At 52.6% G+C, this 20,817-nt stretch overlaps 1 protein-coding gene across 1 annotated transcript in view; it reads right to left on the bottom strand.

Moving 5' to 3' along the window:
• The window catches only part of MED27 (mediator complex subunit 27), a 140,700-nt gene that overhangs the window by 40,287 nt on the left and 79,596 nt on the right, over positions 1-20,817 (bottom strand). The window lies entirely within an intron of this gene.

Raw genomic sequence — 20,817 nt, 5'->3', positions numbered from 1 at the left:
ATTGAACCACAATCCTTTGGTGTATGGGGTGACTCTCCAGCCCTGGGAGCCGCCCAGCCAGGACTATACATCTATTTTTAGCAGCTGAGCTACACCGCGGCTCATGAGTACATTTATTCACTTGTTGTACAGCTGCCTGCTCTGCCTGGTTTTCACTTGATCAGTTTTCTATGCACCTTTACCATGTTGTCCCTGACCTCTCCACGCGACTCTGAGCTTCTCACTGCCGTCACACGGGTTAGGTGCTCTGTCAGTTCCGCTCTTTTTGGAGACATTCCTCCCAAAGAAAGCCCTCTGTTCCCCTGGCCCAAATGGAACCTGTCTCCTTTAAGGTTTACCATCACTGAGACAACTGGCTGCAAGCACCTGGCATGGCATCTGGCGCAGACCAACACCTTTGGTCCCCGGTGAGCCTGTTCTGCAAAAGCGCCCCTCTCGGTGGGTGAACTCTCCCTCCAGCCGAGGCTCACCAAGGAGACGCCCAGCGCAGCCCCGACGGAGCTGGCCTGGCTCCGACCCGCTGAGAAAGAAAGCCACCAGTGTGTGTGCTCGCCATCCAACCCACTGGCCACAGAGGGCATGTATAATACAACAGCTGAGATGCAAAACTATCCATTAAGGATTCTGCATTGGATTTCGTATCTGTTGGACACGACAAATTAAATTACAGTCCATTAGATCAGGGACATATAAAAGCCGTGTTCTCTGGGCGGGGGAGAGGGAGATTAGCTCTCCGCTCACAACATGAAAGGCGTCAGCCTGCAACCCAGGGCCCCTGAGAGCAGCAGACAACACAATGCCATTTGTTTAAAAAGCGAATACGGGGAATCAGCTCGGAAAGTCAGACAGCAGTCGCACTGATTAACTCGCAGGTTCTCCTCAGGGAATGTTATCACAGTTTACACTTCGAGCGAAGAAGGCAGGGAAACGCTTCGAAGGCAGCGGCCAATGAGGAATCCCCAGCAGGAAGATGCGCAGAGATCGCGGGAGGAGGTGGAGGTGCGCTGAGGGTGTGGGCTGCTGGGGAAGAAGGCGGGAGACGGCTGTTCAAGTGGGAAGACTTCTACAGCCCAGCACCAGGCAGCCGGGGGCCAGAGGAGGGGCCGTGGCATTAAGAAGCAAACTAGCTGAGAAAGAACAAGAGGTAGTTCCTAGTGTTGAGGCCCATTCTGTTGACTTTCAGAAAGGCCAAGAAACAGCCCGGCCGGCGGGACTCAGTGGTTGAGCATCGACCTATGAACCAGGAGGTCGCAGTCTGATTCCCCGTCGGGGCACATGCCCCGGGGTGTGGGCTCCATCCCCAGTGTGGGGCATGCAGGAGGCATGATTCTCTCATCAATGATTCTCCCATCATTGATGTTTCTCTCTCTCTCTCTCTCTCTCTCTCTCTCTCTCTCTCTCTCTCTCCCCCTCTCCCTTCCTCTCTGAAATCAATAAAAAAGGCTAAGAAACAGTGACTAAGAAACCACACCTCAGGCCCCACCATCCCTTCCAGATGTGCAGCTGCCTGATGTACAGCCTCGGCTCTGAGCTTAAACGCTGCGGAAGGCGAAAACATGAAGAAAGGAGGTCAGCTCACTTTCCATCACTCCTGATGTTCCTCGAAACGGTGGAGACACACGGCAAACTCCACGTCCAAGTGTACACCAGGCCATAGGACATTTGCATATTTCTCTCCTAAATCTATGTACGCGGTTTAAACCCAGTTAATTCAGACTCAGCAGGAAGCAAAAATCTGCTGTCCTATGAGAACGGAGGTCGTTTGCTAAGCATATGCTAATGGGGAGAGGGGCATGTTTTCTGAACGATCCTCAATCAATAGCCATCATAATCAATAGCCATCATAGCTCCGACAGCAGGATGCAAATGAACCAGAACCTCAGCTCGAAGGCAGGCTCCCAGTTGCTCCCCACGCGGTCACCTTGAAGGGCTCGCAGCACTTTCTGGAAAGCCCGTCTCTGTAGCAGGCGAGGAGGCGGGGCACTGAGGAGGCCGAGCACTGGTCCGGACACCAAGCTCAGTGCAGATTCCAGAACACGGGAGGAGGGGCCGGAGTCCTGGCTGCAGACCACGCGGACCACACGTGCTCCTCGCCGCTTCCATCCCCGTGTCCAGGAGTGCTCGCGGGCGGAGAAGGAGGGCAGCGGCGGGAGGAAAGGTTCCCAGGAAAACCGGCGGCCGGCGGGAGGGTGGAGAGGCCTGGGCGGCACGGGTTTGCTTCCCACCCAGCGAGCTCAGCAGCAGCTCAGTAAGTTCCACCCAAGGAGTTCATGAAGCAGAAGTCAATTTCCAGGAGATGTTTTCCATTCCCATGTCCAACAGAACGGAGATGCAGATTTCCTTTTCACAGGTGACATTATGTGTTTGCCAAGAGGAGAAAGAGAGAAAGTCAGCTGCCTGCTTAACTGAGGAAAACAATGTCTGAATCCTCGCAGCAAAAATCACAACATTCATTTGCAAGCAGACATGGCTTTCAAACCGCAAATCCACCGCTAGTGGCCTGACAGAAGGAGGAGGCTGGCGGCAAAGCGCACTCTCTCTCTACAGGGGCTGGTGCCCAGGCACCCCTCTTGCAGGCCGTCTCTGAACGGTGCCCCCCACCCCAAGCCACGCCCACTGCCACGCAGGGCTCCGTGTGCAGGGCAGGGACAGGTGGGGAAGGCAGGCACAGCGTGCTCCCTGCCACATGGCACCGTATGTCCTGCTCGCTCTGCGCAGGAGCAAAATGCTGTAATTTCTACCTTTGGCTGCAGGCAAACAAGCAGTAACACAGCAGTGGTGACGAGTCACACTTGAGCAGATGCGACGCGGAAAGATTAATTTCGTGCCAAATTGAGCAGTGAGTCACAATTTGCACGTTCCTGCCAACCTGCTAACAGGGTAAGAACTGGAGAGCTCGCTGCTCCTGTTTACATCGCAGAGGCCTGTCCGCCAGAGCGGCCGCTCTCCTCAGGCAGCGCCCAGGAGCTGCGGCCGATGGGCCACGAAGGGCCAAACACAAACCCCTAGAAATGACGGGTCGGATCACGGTGTGACTCATCCCGAGTATTCTCAGGCAGAAGCTAACTCTGAACAACGGAAGAATCCCACCTCCTGTCCTGCTCTCTCCAGCGGACTCTCACGGGGCTCCCCCACTCTCCCAGGACCCTCCAGCGGGTTCTCCTCCGAGTCTCTGAGTCGTCCTTGGGACTCAGCTCAGAATCAACTGCTTCCCCGTCGCTGCGATCAGAAGCCAGCAGCCACTCTCAGACTTCTCACCTCGTTCTCCTGTTTTCAAGTGGCTTGGCCTGCTCCTTCAAATGTCCCCAATTTAAAGACCCTGGGACCTCGGAGGTCCTCTCGTCCAGCTCCCCTCTCAGTCTGGGGATCCAGCGGCGTCTCCATGCGGTGGTCTGCACCCCCCTGCCCACCTGGGGCTGCAGTGTCTCCACCCAACCACCCCATCAGCCTGTGGGCGACACACAGATATTTCCTCCCAAACCTACAGGCTTTGCGCAAGCCGGTGACGGACCACTGGCTTCCCTGACTTCTCAACCAGCCTTTGACTCTTTCTTGGGTCACAGGTCCCTTGGAGAATGTGCTGCAAACTAAAACGCACACCTGCACAAACTGTCCAGGCCGCTGTCGGTAGCTCCTAAGCCCTTCAAGTCCATGCAGAGACCCACGTTCAGAAGAGCTGCTCTGGACTGTTCTAGAATTGAGGTATCTGGTTTCTTCTCTGTTCCTCTCTGAATGGGAAATTGTATTTTTCAATAAAGCTATTTTAATTTTAGGAAAAAAATGTTGCAGGAACACAGAAAGGGGGGGGGGTGATGAACTAAGAGTCGATAATCTTAACATCATGCTTCCATGATGGAGCCCAAGGTTAGAGCTCATTTATAAACAACCGTCTCCCTGTTAATCTTCCCAACAAGGTCTAGGCCAGTGATGGCGAACCTAGGACACGCGTGTCAGAGGTGACATGCGAACTCATTTTTTTTGTTGATTTTTCTTTGTTAAATGGCATTTAAATATATAAAACAAATATCAAAAATATAAGTCTTTGTTTAATATGGTTGCAAATATTAAAAAATTTCTATATGTGACACGGCGCCAGAGTTAAGTTAGGGTTTTTCAAAATGCTGACACGCCGAGCTCAAAAGGTTCGCCATCACTGGCTTAGGACCTGCTTCCGTGACCGTGGAAGGCATTGGGTGTGAGGGACCGTTTCTGCCTCCACAGCCGAATTTCCCAGGCTGTGCAGCAGCTCCCTGCTCTCCGCATCCTGTAGGAGGCGCCGCAGCTCAGTGCTGAGCTCAAGTGCAAGTCCTGGGATGGCGAGGAGGCCCTGCGGGTCCAGCGGCCGCCACTGCTCCCCCTGGCCCGGCCTCCGCCTCCGCCTCCTCGGGCGACCTGGGCAGCTTGCGCCACTGGCACCGCCTGCACCCCGTGCCCTCTGCACCCTCTGCCCGGAGGATGCTGTTCACATCCCCCCACGTCCAGGTCAGTCCTGCTCCCGCTCCATGTCTTTGGGTTCTGACTTCAATGACACTTCCTCAGGGAAGTGCCCGACGCTCCCTTCGGCCCCATCAGTGGCATCTCATCTGACTCCTAAGCACATTTTAATTCTTGTCTGTGTCTCCCGTCCCCGTTGTAATTAAGCAGTTTTCCCGGCGATTGTTTGTTTAATGTCTCTCTTCCCAACAGGACTGTCCGCGGGGTCGCAGGTGCCGCCCTCGATGCTGCGCCCCCGCTCCTTGCCAGGGGCCTGTGCCCTCCACGCTCTCCTTCAACCCGCTGAGCTGAGCTGACAGGACGTGGAAGCCAGCCGTGTGGACCGGCCAGGCAGGTATGAAACAGCTCAAATGCAGATTTTAGCAGATGTGAGGTGTTGGGAGAGTCCGTTACAGGAGTCATCAAAAGTCTGGGGCAACAGCAACCAGAGAGCCCCACACACAACCTCGACGGAAGCAGAGCCGCCCGGTCTCAGAGCACAGGGTGGGCACGGCCCCCCTCTGTCCTGGCAGGAGCTCGGCCGCGCGGGGCAGGAGCCGCGACGGGCACCGCGCTGTCGCCGTGCCAGCCCTAACGCCGCTTCTAACGAACTAATTAATTCTGCGAAAACATTAGGACAAAGATGCGCACCACCCAACTGGGGTCACCACACCAAAGTGATAGCAACACAGACTGTGGAAGACATTTCTAAAAAGACCGGTGTCACCAAACATGAACAGTCTACTCCACACATTAAAATATATTGCAAACTACTTGTTATTAAAGCCTTAAAATAATTTGTTGGACAGATGGCTTTGTTCACTAAAGTCTGACCTTCCCTCAAAAGAAAAAAAACACCAACAAATCTGGACTCCAGCCAGCGATCGCGTGTTAGGGAGATGCTGAGGCGCTCAAACCAGACTTCCGTAGCACTGACCCCACGCCGTGCGGACGCACACGCTGCCCATCGCCCCTACGAACTCCGAGCGCTGGCAGTGCACGTGCTAATCAGCGCATCTGGGGGCGAGGTGATGCCTGGGGATAGCCCTCGGTCTGAGGATGAGTTAGGCTCTCCCCGACACCTGTCCAGAATGATGGCACCAGAGGCTCTGCCAGCGGGTGGAGACAGAGGGAGGATGGGTTAATGACTCCAGGAGGATGCGACTGCCCGAAACTACATCACATCGATCTCAATGTGATGAAGAACACCTAGAAACCGAGGTCAAACTCCTCCACTTTGTAAAAGACCTTGTCGTGTCCATGAAAGATTTCTTGTTCCTTTGAAAGAAGTAGGTGCTAAACTGTGCATCACAAGACTAGTAGATGCATCAGAGACAAGAGCTCCCTCGACCACCTGCTGTTACTCTCACCTCAGGAGAGACAGGCAGAAACTCCACCACCTCGCGAAGGACACTGGCCACCTCAGCAGCGGCTGTCAAGGCGGAGAAGACAGGTGCTGGGGACCCAGCCTGCAGGACTCAGTGAGCCCGGCACACAGGTGCTGGGGACCGGCCTGCGGGGCGCCCACTGCATCTGCACACCCTCTTCCATCAAGACCACAGGCTCATTTCCAGAAAAACACGACAACTAAGATTCCTTCCATCCTCCTGTTGGGTTTTTATTTTATGACTCGAAATTCATGTGCAAAGTTGCTAAGTAACAGGAAGGGGCAAATAGTAAACACCTGCTTTGCATTTTACTAATCACTGGAAGGAAGACATTTTTATAAATCTCTGTTCCTGCACTAAAAATGTATTCAGATATCTGTGGGTCCCCGTTTTCCCTAAAACATTTCAACAATGTGTTAAGCTTGGGAAAGAATTACACTTTTACTAAACATCTCTGTCCTCTGCGAGCTCTCGCATGTTATGGAGAAAAAACCCCTAAACAAGGACAACACCCATACTGAGCGCCCATAGCTATTCAATCAGTCATCCCGTTGGGCCTGGCGGGGTGACCCCGGGGGCTCAGGCAGGGGCGTGGGGGGTGGAGGAATGTGGGTAGGTCAAGTCACACGGTGAGAAAGGGACCAGACAGATGACAGGCGGCCTCACCCAGGGGGGACAGCTGAGGACGCTGGCTCACCTGCCTGCACCTTTGGAAACAGCTGGAATAAGAAATATGGGAAACTGAAAAATGTTTACATTAATTGAGGGTAACAGTGACATGAATATTCTAAATGGGTAACAAAGTAAACTTTACACACACTCAGTTCATGAAACAAGTGTTTCCTGGAAGCTGACCTGTGGATGTGGCCAGTTTTGACAGTGAAGGCTTCACACAGAACAATGGGATCAAACGGAGAGACCTGCCCCTAGAAGGTTACCCAGAGGCCTCTCGGCTCCCTTCCCTCCCCTTTCTCCCTAAGGGTCCGGCACCTACGCCGCAGGCCCCAGGCATTCCTTCTCAGACACTGTCAAGTGCTAGTTTGCTTTTCCCTCTAAGTTCACGGTCACAGTCATATTTACATTTACCCCAAACTAACAATGTCCAATGTGTGACAGGCACACTCACGGAATGGTGCGGGAGGCGACGCACATATATGGGTGAACATTTTTAATTTAAGTATGTATGTACATAGAAAAATACGTAACTAGCAGTTAAAACCTGAGTTCATAGACATCACTTCCTAGAATGATGCTGTTTAAAACATGAGTTTATTTAAAGAAAAATATTATGCAGATAATAGAACAGCTGATCAAAGATTATGGCAAAACTCCTACAGGTGGTTGTAAATGACTGAGTGTAAAACCCCCTTAAAGTAAGGCAGGTCACAGCCCTGGCTGGTGGCTCAGTCGGTCGGAGCCTCGCCCCGCACACCAAAAGGTGGCGGGTTCCACGCCTAGTTGGGCTGCATATGGGAGGCAACCTATCGATGTTTTTCTCTCACATCCGTGTTTCTCTCTCTCTCTCTCTCTCTCTCTCTCTCTCTCTCTCTCTCTCTCTCTCTCCGCCCCTCACCCTCCCTCTCTCTTTTTCGCAAATTAATAAAACATATTCTCAGGTGAGGATTGAAAAAAAAGTAAGACAGGCAATAAAACAGCTTGGTTTCAAAAAGGTTTTGCTTGGCTTTGAAAACTGGTGTTTTTTTTTTTCATTCTAAACAGATCTTCACTTTTATACCTTAAAAAAAGAAAGAAGGTTCCGTGCCTACATCTGGAGCTGGCGGGAGGAAGGGGTAAGCGGCCCAGGAGGGCGGGTGTCAGGTCAGCAATCCCGAGGCAAGGCTGCGGGTGATCAATCAAGGGAGCTGACTCCACGGGAATAATAGGAAAGTGCAGCCGAGCAGGGGAGGGAGCCTCTTCACAGAGAAAAAGGCTTTCACAGGCGGCAGCAGTGGCCATGGGCCCAAACCCCTCACCACTTTCAACGGTGTTCACCTGTGCCAGATTGCTCTTCCCAGGGAAGCAAGTCCAGGACTCCCCTGGAGACAGGTAGAGGTGGTTGGCAGAGCCCTAAAGAAACTCTCAAAGGGCGCCCTCTACAGGTGTACAGTGGCCTCACCAGACCACCACCAACACTGATCCTGTCTCTGCACTGAGAAGTCTATGGCAGTCTTTCAATCCCTTGCAAACCTCTCCTCCACTGCAAGTCAGAGGAGAAATAAAGTGAACTGAGCTGACCCTCTGCTCATCCCGCACCCCCACACCCACCCCCCTCTAGCACTGCCTACTGGCTCCTCCCCCATGGTACCCATCCAAGGAGACTTTGCTCTGCCGGGAGAGGGGAAACCTTCAGGGAACAAAGCCCATCATCTATAAATAAGTCATCACAATGATTTAAAAAGGAAAGAAGCTTGGAAGGGTGACTTCATCCAAAAGATGTAATAATCTCCTGTTCCTAAGAAGTCATGAATAGCCTTGTCTCAGGACTTAAGAACAAGCAGAAAATCAGTAATACATCAAAAAAATCCCCTAGATATTTAGCTATTCTAAATAACCCGAGAAGAAATCGCAAGGGAAATTAGAAAATATCTTGAAATGAATGATAAAAATATATCAAAACGTGTGGGATGCAGCTCAAGCCATATTGGAGGGAAATTTATAGTTTAAAAAAGCTTATATAAAATAATTAAATGACTAAAAGAGTAAAGATCTATGCTTCCATTTAAAAAAATTTAGCAAAGCAAAGCAACTTAAACCCAAAGTAAGAAGGAAACAATGCTTATAACTAATGAAAGAGAAAACAGATAAAACTTTGAGAAAAACTGAAATCAAGAACAGATCATTTGAAAGAAAATAAATAAAACTGAGAAATCTCTAGCAAGAATGATGGGAAAGAAAAAAGACACAATTCAACAATATCAGGAATGAACCAGGAGACAGCACTCAGATGCCAGAGACAGGCAAAGGCCACTATGAGAACATAACAAACAACGTTACGCCGATACATTCGAAAACATAGAAGACGTGGGCAGTCCTTGAAAGATCATTAGAGAACTGATATAAGAAATAAAAATATCTAAGTATCTGCTTTTTAAAAACGGAATGTTACCAAAATCCTTCCTGTAAAGAAAACTCCAGTCCTACGTGGATTCTTTGGTTAATTCTATCAAGCACTGAGGAAGCAACAACCTTACAGAAACTCGCAGAAAACAGGAAGGTTTCAATGCATCTCCTGGGCCCACATTACCCTGATTCTGAAACTAGACAAAACGATACAGTCCACAAAATAGGAGCCAATGGCACCCGGCAGTACATTAGACTGACAGCATATCATGATCTAGCATATTCTAGAATGCAAAGTCGGATTCACAAGGAAACCAACCCATGCTGTGGTATACACATGTAATGGAACATTCAGCATAAAGTGGGTGCATTTTATGTAAACTATACTTCAATAAGGTTGATTTTTAAAAAATATATTTTATTGATTTTTACAGAGAGGAAGGGAGAGGGACAGAGAGTTAGAAACATCGATGAGAGAGAAACATCGATCAGCTGCCTCCTGCACACACCCTACTGGGGATGTGCCCGTAACCAAGGTACATGCCCTTGATTGGAATTGAACCCGGGACCCTTCAGTCCGCAGGCCAACGCTCTAGCCAATGAGCCAAACTTGTCAGGGCAGTAAGGTTGATTTTTTTAAATGTTTAGAACATGCTGAATTCTTTGCATTATTCTCAAATATTAATGGGACGAGAGTCCAAGCAAGAGGTTGTCAGTAAGTCTTGGGGAGACGAGGCAGAGCCTGCATCCCTCCGGGACTCGGGTGCAGAGGACTGGGTGCTTCCTCCAGTGTGGGGAAGGCCAGCGCTGAGCTCCCTGCAGCCCTAAAGCAGGGGAGGGGCAGCCCTGAGTCCAGTGCCTGTGGGGTCCCTGACGGGCTCGGGCCCAGAGCGAGTTTCATCACCCACAGGGCCTCCCCTCCGTGGGCATGTGCTCTGGCTTCCTCTTCCTTGTACTAGATGATCCCTAAGGGTCCTCCTAGCTCTGGTCAATGCGACACACGTTTCCTAAGAGTCTACCATGTGCACAGGAGGCAGGTACACAGCCCTAACGACTCAGCATCTTGAATGGCACATGGTCCTTATCCTAGGAAATCCAACCAGTCCAAGCGCCCCCTTCCTCAGCCCCTGAGTGACTGGAATCTATGGGACCTCGTGCATCTTAGTAAAACCCATCAGCATCTTCACAGCAGAACTATTCCAAGTACTGGCATCAAATACACTGACTTTGTCACTGTCTGGCGGGTGGGGGCATTACTACAAATTTCTGAAGAAACGTATCGCTGGAAAACACACTGCACCCACGTACTGGAACTAAAGATGAGTGTCTTGACAAGAAGCCCAGGAAAGAGCAAATCTGTGATCGGGGAAACGGGCAGGAAGGACCTGCCTACTCAAGGTCACAGGAGCACATTGGCGGCGGCTGGGCGGGCTGCCCCGACGCGCCAGGCAGGGTGCTCAGAGGGCTCGTGCAACTACAGGGCACGTACCTAACATAACAGTCTTTCACTTGAGGATCTCAATAAAATAGACCAAACAGCTATTTACTTAAAGGTCAGGGGCTCAGAAACAGGAGCCAGGAGTACAGCATCCAGGTCCTTCGGTTCTTAAATTCCAGACACCCACGCTTGTCAGATCAGCTCAGTGAAGAGATCAGCCGTCACTCAGTTATCTGTATCAGTCACTCTGTAAATGCTCCGAACACCGCCAAGTGCACCACTCATGAAGGCTGTAGCTCCAGCTCTGACCTGTGAAATGGCACGCGTGCGTACACACACACACACACACACACATACACAGGCACACATGCGTGCACACGGTATTTAAGTGGGCAGAGCACACTGCTCAGGCAGGAGTCAGGGACACAGCTCAGAATGAAGGAGCAGGCTCAGTTTCTCTTGCTCAGACCCACAGCTGTCCAAGGAGGACTGTGGAGAATCAACCCCGTGAATGAGTCGCTTGGAGCTGTGCTAGTGGGAGGTGACGTGTAGAAGAAGAGATAGATCATCACTCCATTTGACAAAAACAGGCGCAGTACCATGTGAGCAAGGCAGGGATGGCAACCTGCAGGTGGGCACAGACAACACAGGTGCACAAAGACGTGACAACAGGGAGCAAGGGCGTCTTTAACAGAGAGGAGGTGACACCGTTACCCATAAAACATGCAAATGGAAGTTGCCAGCGAAGATGGATCAATTACGCTGGTCGATGAGAGTAATGAGAGAGTTCCAGCAGGGAACACTGAGGTTAAACATCAGGCAAAACTTCACAACTGGCTGGAGCTGGCAGCGCAGAGGGGCTGCGGGAGGCAAAGAGGGCGGCCCGGAGCGGCACCTGCCTGGCCACATGGATTATTCCTGCTGCAGTTCAGGACCTGACAGACGTGCGTTCGAGAGGCCTGCTCTGCTCCAGGTGAGAGGAAAGCCAGGAGGCCCCTCTACAAGTGAGGGCTTTGCCCACGGAGCAAAACTCTTGACATTCAGACCCGACACGGGTTGTTACAACAGGCTGCACAGGCGGCAGCGGCAGGAAATGCACACGGGGCAATGCGCCTGGGAAGAGGGGCTCTGCCTGCGTGTACGCATCGCAACCCAAGAACAGCCCGTCTTCCTGCCCGAAATGTCCTCGGACATCTTTCCGCCTCAATTCAAAGGCTTCTTTCTTTGTTGAGTTCAAACAGTACATGATTTGTTGTTAAGCAAAGGGAAGCATTTGAGCTCGGTTAGGTGGCTCAGAAACTCCTCGCGGTTCATGCGGGTTGTGAGCGGCTGCCGGAGGCTCTGGCGGACGGACAGACATCTCCAGATTCCGCTGAGCCAGGCCTGGCCTCCGGCCTCCGCGCTCCAAGGCCTGGGCAGGGAGAGCGCACACAGGGAGCGCTGCCTTCGTTAACCGGCTCAGCAATCTCGAGCTGAAGGAACGCTTTCTGGGGCCCCTTCACACCCAAGATGGCACCGCCCGCCGTGTCCACGGGACCCTAGCCCCCAGGCTAACGGCCTGCTGGCGCCCTGCAAGACGGCCACTTGAGAGCGCCACTCCAGCACGGTCTTCCCCATGAGGCGGAGGCACTGCAGTGAACCCACTCATGTTCGCAAACACATCGCGAGAACTACAGTAACAGCCCGCAGGAGTCATGTGATCCTGAAGCTGAAGGCAGAAGGTGCCCGGTCCTTCCTCCCTTCCGGAGAGTGGGACGGGCTGCTCGCTGAAGCCTTCCAGCTGCTGTGGGCAAAGCCGGGATTAGAACTCGGACCTCGGAACCTGCTCTGGCCCTTCACACAGACCTTTCACGTGCGCTGCACAGTAACACTAAAAAACACACAAAACTCCTCCAAAGGACAGAGTTGGGCCTTTTATAGCCGCACGTAACCAAGCTTTCACTGCACATGTCCACTGTAGTGTTTCCAATGCTCTTACCCACTCTCGCTTTTCCAACAATAAATTCTGGTCACAGCGTAAATGTAATTGGAATTACGCCACATGGTTGTGAGACATCGTCTCGATCTGTTTCCAGGCCAGCCTCTGGAGAAATAATGAGTCTGTGGGTAAATGTATGCGCGCACGCCCTGAAATCAATCCAGGCCGGAGCTGCCCCCGCTCGATACTATCTGTGCTGGTCTTTTCTGAAACACCTTCGGAATAAAGTGACAATCCCGGGAAACCATTTCCGTAGAGATCCCAGCATGCCTCCCTTCCGTGCAGAGGGGTGAAGCGAGAGGTGAGCGGGTTTCATTCTGTGGATTTCAGGTAACTGGCTACTGATTTCCATTCTGCAGACGTGGATGCCATTCCAGCATTGATCCGAACGCTCTTGATTCATCTATTTTGGTGCATGAGAAAGCTTCCAAAAATACAACTTTAAAGGACCGCACATGCATTTCTAAAACCCCGTGCCGTGATGACCAGGAAAACGTCGAAGCATCGTGTCCCGCGAGGCCACTTCCAAGCCAGGCCTCACTTTCAGTGTGGGCCCGCCCAGCTGTCTCAAACTCCATTTCTGGAGTGTTCCGGATGATAGCCCCGTGCCACCCACGGGAGCCACGTCCAGTCCAGTCAGTTTCCACAGAGCAAATGGAATTTTCCCAAACAGATGCAGAGAACAAAGACCCCCCGAGGTTAGTGTTTTAAAAACAAATGGTCAGAAATTAAGTTTAGGTCATTTTCAAGAGGGCATTTCTCACATGTGACTGGCTCAAACGGGAGCCCGCTATCGGAATCCTGACATTTTCCAAGCCCCAGAAGCAGCGCGGAAAACGAAGCAGCACAATCAAGGTTCCGACAGTGACTCACACGTTCCTGCCTCCACAGTCGCCATCCCGCCCGTCTTCACAGCCCAGCCTGGGGAGCCTGCGCCTTCCCATCAGCACACGGTTCACACCCTCACGCCCATCTCTTCCGATGCCTGGCCTTCATTTTATCCATTTTTCTGAGTATCTTCTTAAAACAAAGGTATGTCTAGTCCTCACAAGAAAGCAATTTATTTTATGAACGTCCTGCGCTTTGTAATTAGCTTTCATTTCTTCCCTGGGGCGACAGCCGGGCCCCCGCTGTGTCTGCTGCGGGTTCCAAACGAGTTGCTCTGGCAGCGGAGGACGTGGCTCTGCCTGAGGTCCCCGGCAGCCTGGGGCGCTCGCAGCACAGCAGCGGCCTGGCCTGCCCTCCTCAGTTCCTGCTGGTGTTCCCAGTTGTTGTGGGGTCAGAAACGGACAGTGAACGAGAGTGCCCCGATGGCCCCCCAGCATGAGGGCCTCCGGTCTGACTGAGCGATGGAGAAGGGGCACAGAAGGGGACAGGGCATGGAGACGGGCCCTGGCACCCTGGGCAGGGAGTCAGACCTCCACGCCGAGCCCCACCACCACAGTGTGCACATGGCGGCCGCACCCAGCTCAGAAGGCCGCCGGGGTTACAGAAGGTGTTAGAACAGGGCCTGACCCCAGCGATCACTCGAGAAGGACAACTGCCTATGACGGCGGGGGTGTGACCACTGGGAAGCAGTATGCAGACACACGGTGCCTTTGCTCACTCCTTCAATGTCACGACCGTCAATGAAGACGGCATCCACGGAAGATCCCTCTGGCCACACATCACACAGGCCACAAGCACAAAACCGTGTGTGTGTGTGTGTGTGTGGGGGGGGGTAATGACAGAAGAACAGGAGAAAGAAGAAAGGGGGCGGGAGGGGGTTTGTACTGTGATATTGTACCCAACCCCTGCCCCAAACGCTCCCATCAAACCTTGACCCAAGGACGTGTCATCCGGAGAAGAAGGTGGTCTGTTTGAGACGGGCGCACCCTGGCCGCTCTGATGTCCTTTGCCACCCAAGGACACGGGGACCACTTCCAGCTCTCCGTGCGCTATGCTCATCGCGCTCAGCACTGTCTACCCCACCCTCCCGGCAAGCCCAGGCCGGTCTTATTCCAAACGCACTGTGTTTACAGGCTGCACCTTTCAACAAGGTTTCCAACGTGAACGCACGTCTAGCGTGCATGACGACTTCCATTGGCCTGATCGAGTGCATTCGCAGGTTATTTTCACTCGAGTATAAAAGATCTGGGAAGGGGAGAAGTTCAGGTCCCTTCATCTTCTCTTTGGAAATAAATTATTCATGAAACTCTCTCCTCGTTCCCGAAGGGTTAGGTTTAAACAGCTGCTGAAGTGCTGCTGCTGCAGAACACGACTCGCGGCCGCAGCCCAGGAAACGCGCGCTGCTCATGGCGTTTCCCCTGGTCAATGGCCGACGTGTGGAGACGCGAGCGCCCGCCTCTCACACACAAAGCGGGCAGCCAGGGGTCACTATGGTCCGCCGTCTCCAAGGACCCACTCCAGTGTGGCCGAGGCAAGCTCAGGGGGTAGGCGTGGAGGACGAGGCAGAGTGGGAGCCCTCCTGCAGCAGGTCAAGGGGCCCGTTTATTTATTTCAAATTTGTTCTTTTCAAGGTGAAAAACCACTGAAGACTGCCCCAGCCATTGGCTCCACCCACCCAGAGCCGCGACCCAGAGCTGGGCTGTCTCAGGGCCACGTGTCAACGAAAGTCTCGGGCTACCTGGTGCTCAGAGGTATCGCTGGGCTCCACTTCTTTTCAAATACAAACCCGAAGTTAAGAAAACAGTTCAAATAACAAAAAACATAGAGGAATCGATTTAAACAACCAAGCCTAGGCCACTCTCCATTGGTCAGTATTGCCTCAAATTTCTCATAAGATAATGTCACTAATTTTAGACGCCGCCCCCCCCCCCCAACACACACACACACACACACACACACACACACACACACACACAAACATATACACATACACACCAAACCTGGGACCCTCTTTTTAAACGAGCAGCTTTCCATGTTAAAGCTCCAGTGCAGAGTGACCGGGCCCCAGCCCGACAGGGGACAGTCAGAGTCCTCAGTGCTGTGGCCGCCGAGGGCACCTGGGGGGGACGTCACCTTCGCAATACGGCGCAGACACCGGAGATTAAGGGTGTGTTCCTGCTGACGGTCCCCAGACTCCAGACCTCAGTGGCCGGGGGAGAGGTGGGCTGTTCTTGCTGAATTTCAGGCCACATGCAATAGGGCGAACACTCCATGTCCCTGATGTGGGGGAGTTTGAAAGGTCTCACTCAGGACCCTCTCGCTCTTCTGCTGTCCCTTCTAAGGGCATGGCTGACAGCAAGGACGCGGTGCTGTTCCGCCAGCCGCCGTGCTGCTGTGCCGCTGCTGGGAACCTGATATGTAGCTAAGATCATGGCGGGCTCTGGATGGTGATGGCCAAGGTCAAACGCTCGCTCTGATACTAACTCAGGGGTGGGCAAACTTTTTGACTCGAGGGCCACAATGGGTTCTTAAACTGGACCGGAGGGCCGGAACAAAAGCATGGTGAACAAACAATAGTGTTTGTGTGAACTAATATAAATTCAAAGTAAACATCATTACATAAAAGGGTACGGTCTTTTTTTTTTTTTTAGTTTTATTCGTTTCAAACGGGCCGGATCCGGCCCGCGGACCGTAGTTTGCCCACGGCTGGACTAACTAGTGTAGTGATGCGGCCTTGGCAAGTCACCTTACCTCTGTGCCTCAGTTTCCTCATTTGTGAAAGAAACACAGAAGTGCCAACCCCACGAGATGAAACGGCTTAACGAGCAGAGTGCTGGGGGGCAGCCCGGCGGGGCTCCGGCTCGCCCTCTCCCAGGCTGCAGGGCACTGTTCACCCTCTCGCATCTCAGTTTCTTGTCGGCGAAACTTAGGAAGAACAGTATTTTCCTCATTCGCAGCGCGGCTCAGTAACAGCGGATTCGTGCGCGTGGCTCAGCGTCTGGCCCATAGGAGGTGTTCGACGTGAGGTGGCCAGCATCGTCACGTCAGCAACCGAATGCCTCCTCACACTGCTTTCTAATCTGGCAAGAACCTTGTGCTTGCATAAACAGTATGCCACAAGCTATTCAAAACACAGACCCAGGGCCATTCCAATTTGTGGGTGTTCATTCAAAAATTTCAGAAAGGCACGGTACTATTTTCAGAACTGTACTTCGCCAAGAAACCTCTCGTAAATGTATCCCCCATGACACCGCACTGCGAATCCACAAAAATGCACAGCGGCTCCTTGCAAAGGGGAAGTGCAAAATGAGACGAAGCGCATGCTTGCTGAAGGCAGTACCTCTGCCTCCATCAGCAGGTTACTCACGGCAGGCTCAACCAGAAACTCCCGACTCCGGGACTGGGAGTGAGAATCCGCGGGAAGCCACCAGATATTCATGCTTCCAGGAATCCTAGTCCTCACAGGCGAAAGGCCCAACCCTTCCTCACTGACGGAAGAAACCCTAATGGCAAGAAGGGGTCATGGCCAGGTCATGGCCAAGGGCACAGATGGCAAGAGTATTGCTCTGCTTCTGGGTCCAAGCCCTTCTTCCTTCCCACTAGACTGGGGGGGGGGGGGGGGGGTGGTGCGGGGTGCTGGAGGAGGGGACTCCCAAATGGAAAACTCTACCTGTGGATCTGGAGTCACACGTCCTAGATGCCAGTAACCAGTCTGCAGGCCCCAGGTGTGCCGGGGCAGCGTGGACCTGAGCCGCACTGGTGGTGACAGAGTGGGAAGGACTTGGAATGTAACTGAAAAGCTGTTGCTAATGGACTAGACTGGGGGGCAGGTGTGGAGAAGGAACATTCACTCTTGGCTTTGGTCTTGTCATAATCGTCTGTCTGATCTGAACCTTTCCCCCAGAGAGGAGAAGAAAGCTTCGCAGGTGTCCATGGCTGACCTCCAGCAGGTGCTCCGTGCCACAGAGCCTGCATCTCTGCAGGGAACCATCAGATGTAAGTCACTGTCGGATGTAAGTCACCATCAGAACTCTGACTTACCTGGGCCCCGGCGCAGGCCACTCCCGGGGCGGGGGGGGGGGGGGGGGGGGGGGGCAGTAAAGCCGCGCACACAGCCTCCAGGCACCGACAGTTTGCTGCCAGGCTAACTACACTCTCACTCTGAACAAAGCCCTGCTGGCAGCGCTGTCTCCCCCGGCCCTCAGCTCCACTGCAGACATCCTCTAGCGCAGCGGTTCTCAACCTGTGGGTCGCGACCCCTTTGGGGGTCGAACAACCCTTTCACAGGGGTCGCCTAAATACATCCTGCATATCAGAGATTTACATTACGATTCATAACAGTAGCAACATGACAGTTATGAAGTAGCAACGAAAATAATGTTATGGTTGGGGTCACCACAACATGAGGAACTGTATTAAAGGGTCGCGGCATCAGGAAGGTTGAGAACCACTGCTCTAGAGGGACTTGTCCCATCACGAAATGAAAGGCCTCTAGGTGGGAGCTTTGAGCCTCTGCCCGTGGATCTGGAGCCTCTGGAGGAATGGACCCTGAACAGCTCTGACCTCGCTCCGCCTGGGCAGTGAGGTGAATCCCGAGGGTCTGACTCAGCCCGCGGTAGTTCCTGGTCCCCTGGCAGCGACGGGGACGCCACCCGGCGTGGGTGAGCATGACCTTTCACCAAGGAGGCCGGGGAAGTCGGAGGGTCCTGGGACACAGCCCCTTCCTAACAGGAGCCCAGGAGGCAGCCCAGGCCTACGCTCAGGCTGCGAGGCCAGGACACCTGCGATGGGGAGGGCGCTGGCCGAGGACAGGCCCCGGCGCGGAGAAGGGCCTGGAAGGGTGGTATCACCGTATTTCACCCCATTCTGTCTGAAATCAATCAGATGTGTTCATAATCAACAGCCTGTCATAGTTCAACCGACAGATTTCTCTTTCTTAGTGGGACGTAAATAAGGCGCAGCTTAGAATTGGTGACGTCGTAGATTTGATGACGGGTTGCACACCCCCAGAGCGGCCCCACCTTGGAACTTCTTGTAATAAGGAGTCAGAATTAAACTGTCCTACTGTTTATGTTAATGATATGGGGGCTTTGAGACGCCTGGAGGAAGGTACCAGTCTGTACGGATACACGAACCAAACAGGAGGAGCACCCCGACCTCCATGCTCACCCCCTGGACAAGGGCCGCCCCTCTGGGTGTGTGCGTGTCTCACCGCACAGGTAGGGCTTCTATAGAGAGAAGGGGCCTTGGAGATGGAAACCTAATTCTCTCATTAAAAGCAGAGAAAGCGCAGGCCCAGAGGGAAGTGACCTGCCCACACACACAAAGCTGGAGGGCGACAGAGCTCGGGACAGACAGGGGAGTGTGGTCTGGGCCGCCCAGTGCACCCACGGGGGCCTCCTCTGTCCCCCCCCGCCCCCCCCACCAGAGGTGCAGCCAGGAGAGAAGGTGGGCTAGCAGGGGGAGACACTCCCCCAACGTCCGCACCCCTTCACTGTGTCCCGTGAGCGCGTCACTGTCCCTTCACTAGTCACCGTGCTGGCACCACGGCCGCCTCTGTTCCCCATCAGTTCAGAAGGCATCCACATGTTTTAAGACCAGCAAACCCCCAGGTGCAGGGAGAACCGTGACTCAGGTGTAGAAAACTCGGGTGGGAATGGGTGTTCAATGGCACCTGAGTGATTTTCCGCCTGGTGCGCTTGGTTCTAAGTTTAACTCCCATCTATTTTCACGCTGACCTTTAAGCCGATGTAAAAGGTTGTAAAAGAAACTTAATTACTTTGTAGTCATTTGTAAAACTTGTTTTGGTTACTTGTTATTTATTTTTTATCCTTTAAATGTGTGATTTGGAGAAGGTTTGCTGAATACGCAAGTAAGTTTTTACACTATCTTGAAGCCAATTATTTTTTAAAAGGACCAAATCTCTAATTTTTTTTACCAAAGAAATGGCAGCTTAGCATTACACCTCTATTCCGAGCAGTTCACCTAATTGATAAGATGTAGAGCCATCCTCTGTGTTACAAAGAGTGTGTAGGAATGTGGCTGGTCGGCCATCAGACCATGCCACTCTGCTTTAACTTTGCCGGCCAACCCCACTGCTTACCGAGACCTCTGGCGGGCAGAAGCAAAGACAGCGGTTTTGTGACCTGCCAGACACCAAGGAGAGGACTGACAGAGAAGAAAGGACACTAAAATCAATGGCTGTCAGGAAGCGCAGTTGGTAAGTCCTGAATTCTGATCCAGTTTTTACCTCTATATCAGTGGTTCTCAACCTTCGGGCCCTTTAAATACAGTTCCTCATGTTGTGAACCAACCATAAAATTATTTTCGTTGCTACTTCATAACTGTAATGTTGCTACTGTTATGAATCGTCATGTAAGTATCTGATATACAGGATGGTCTTAGGCAACTCCCGTGAAAGGCTCGTTCGATTGCCAAAGGGGTCGCGACCCACAGGTTGAGAACCGCCGCTCTATATGAACAAGCTTCATGAAGTCTGAGCAATTATCTTCCAGTTTTCAATTTGAAAAAAGTGGCTGCCATTCATTCTTTAACCAGCATGTACCACATCCTGTACCATCCTCAGTGCAAGATAAGAAAGGAGAGCCCCCGCCCTCAGCGCACAGCCCAGAGGCAGAGAAACATCAACGCCGGTGTCGGGCGAGAGAAGGACGGAGAGGAGACACATGGGCTGTATGAGGAGGGACGCCCGTGGGGCCGGCTGGGGCTAAGGAACAGGATCCGCTGACTAAGTTGAGGGAAGAGGGAAGATCTTGGGCGGGACACCCAGACACCTCTCACAGAAGCCAACGCCAACGCCAACGCCAACGCCAACGCCAGGGAGCTGCAGCCTCAGGGAACGGAGGGGCCGTTGGGGAGCAAGGCAGCATCTTTCTGTTAATCTGTGTTTCTCTGAGACAACAAATGGTGGCAGCAGTAACTACTAGTGTCTTGTCTAGGGGAGAGACGGCTCTGTAAGGACCACAGCGACAGTGTAGAAGGGTTAAACTCAGAACTACACTAGTCCAACTCCTCTGAGTTAAAAGTGAGGAAGCAGGTGAACTACAGTCGAGTGAGTCCAAGGTTACCTGGCTGAGAGCACCCACAATGCCCCCCCTCCCCCCCCAGTCCCTTGTGTCCCACTCGGTCCAGGAGCTACCCACACTGGTCTACAATGCTGATGCCAGAGAGTCAATGAGCCTCTCCATCACCCTAATCAGGTCATGATGAGTTATGCTCTGAGGATCAAAGGCCAAAAGAACACAAAAGTAGACAAGGGGCAGTTCTGGGAGCGTGAGGTTATTTATTACTGAAATGAGTGACGGGGTTGTTCCCGGCTGGGAAGTGCTCGTCCTGTAACCAGATGTGAACAGATGTTATCACTAGTCCGAGCTCCCTTAACGGATAGGCCTTGCCAATGAATTCAGCCGACCCGCTGGGACAAGGCAGTCTGGGAAGTGAGCAAAGAAAAGTGTTCGAAGTCTCTCTCCTTCCCTGACAGGCTGAACTCTGACCAATTTGCTTCATCACTTGCTTTTTTTAAAAAAAATCTGTAAATATCAACTGTTTACAGCAATTATGGAAACAGCTAC

The sequence above is a fragment of the Myotis myotis genome, unplaced genomic scaffold, assembly GCF_014108235.1.
Source record: "Myotis myotis isolate mMyoMyo1 unplaced genomic scaffold, mMyoMyo1.p scaffold_m19_p_12, whole genome shotgun sequence".
Classification (NCBI taxonomy): Eukaryota; Metazoa; Chordata; class Mammalia; order Chiroptera; family Vespertilionidae; genus Myotis; species Myotis myotis.
The sequence above is the reverse complement of the archived record's forward strand: the minus strand, read 5'-3'. Positions and strand labels throughout refer to the sequence as shown.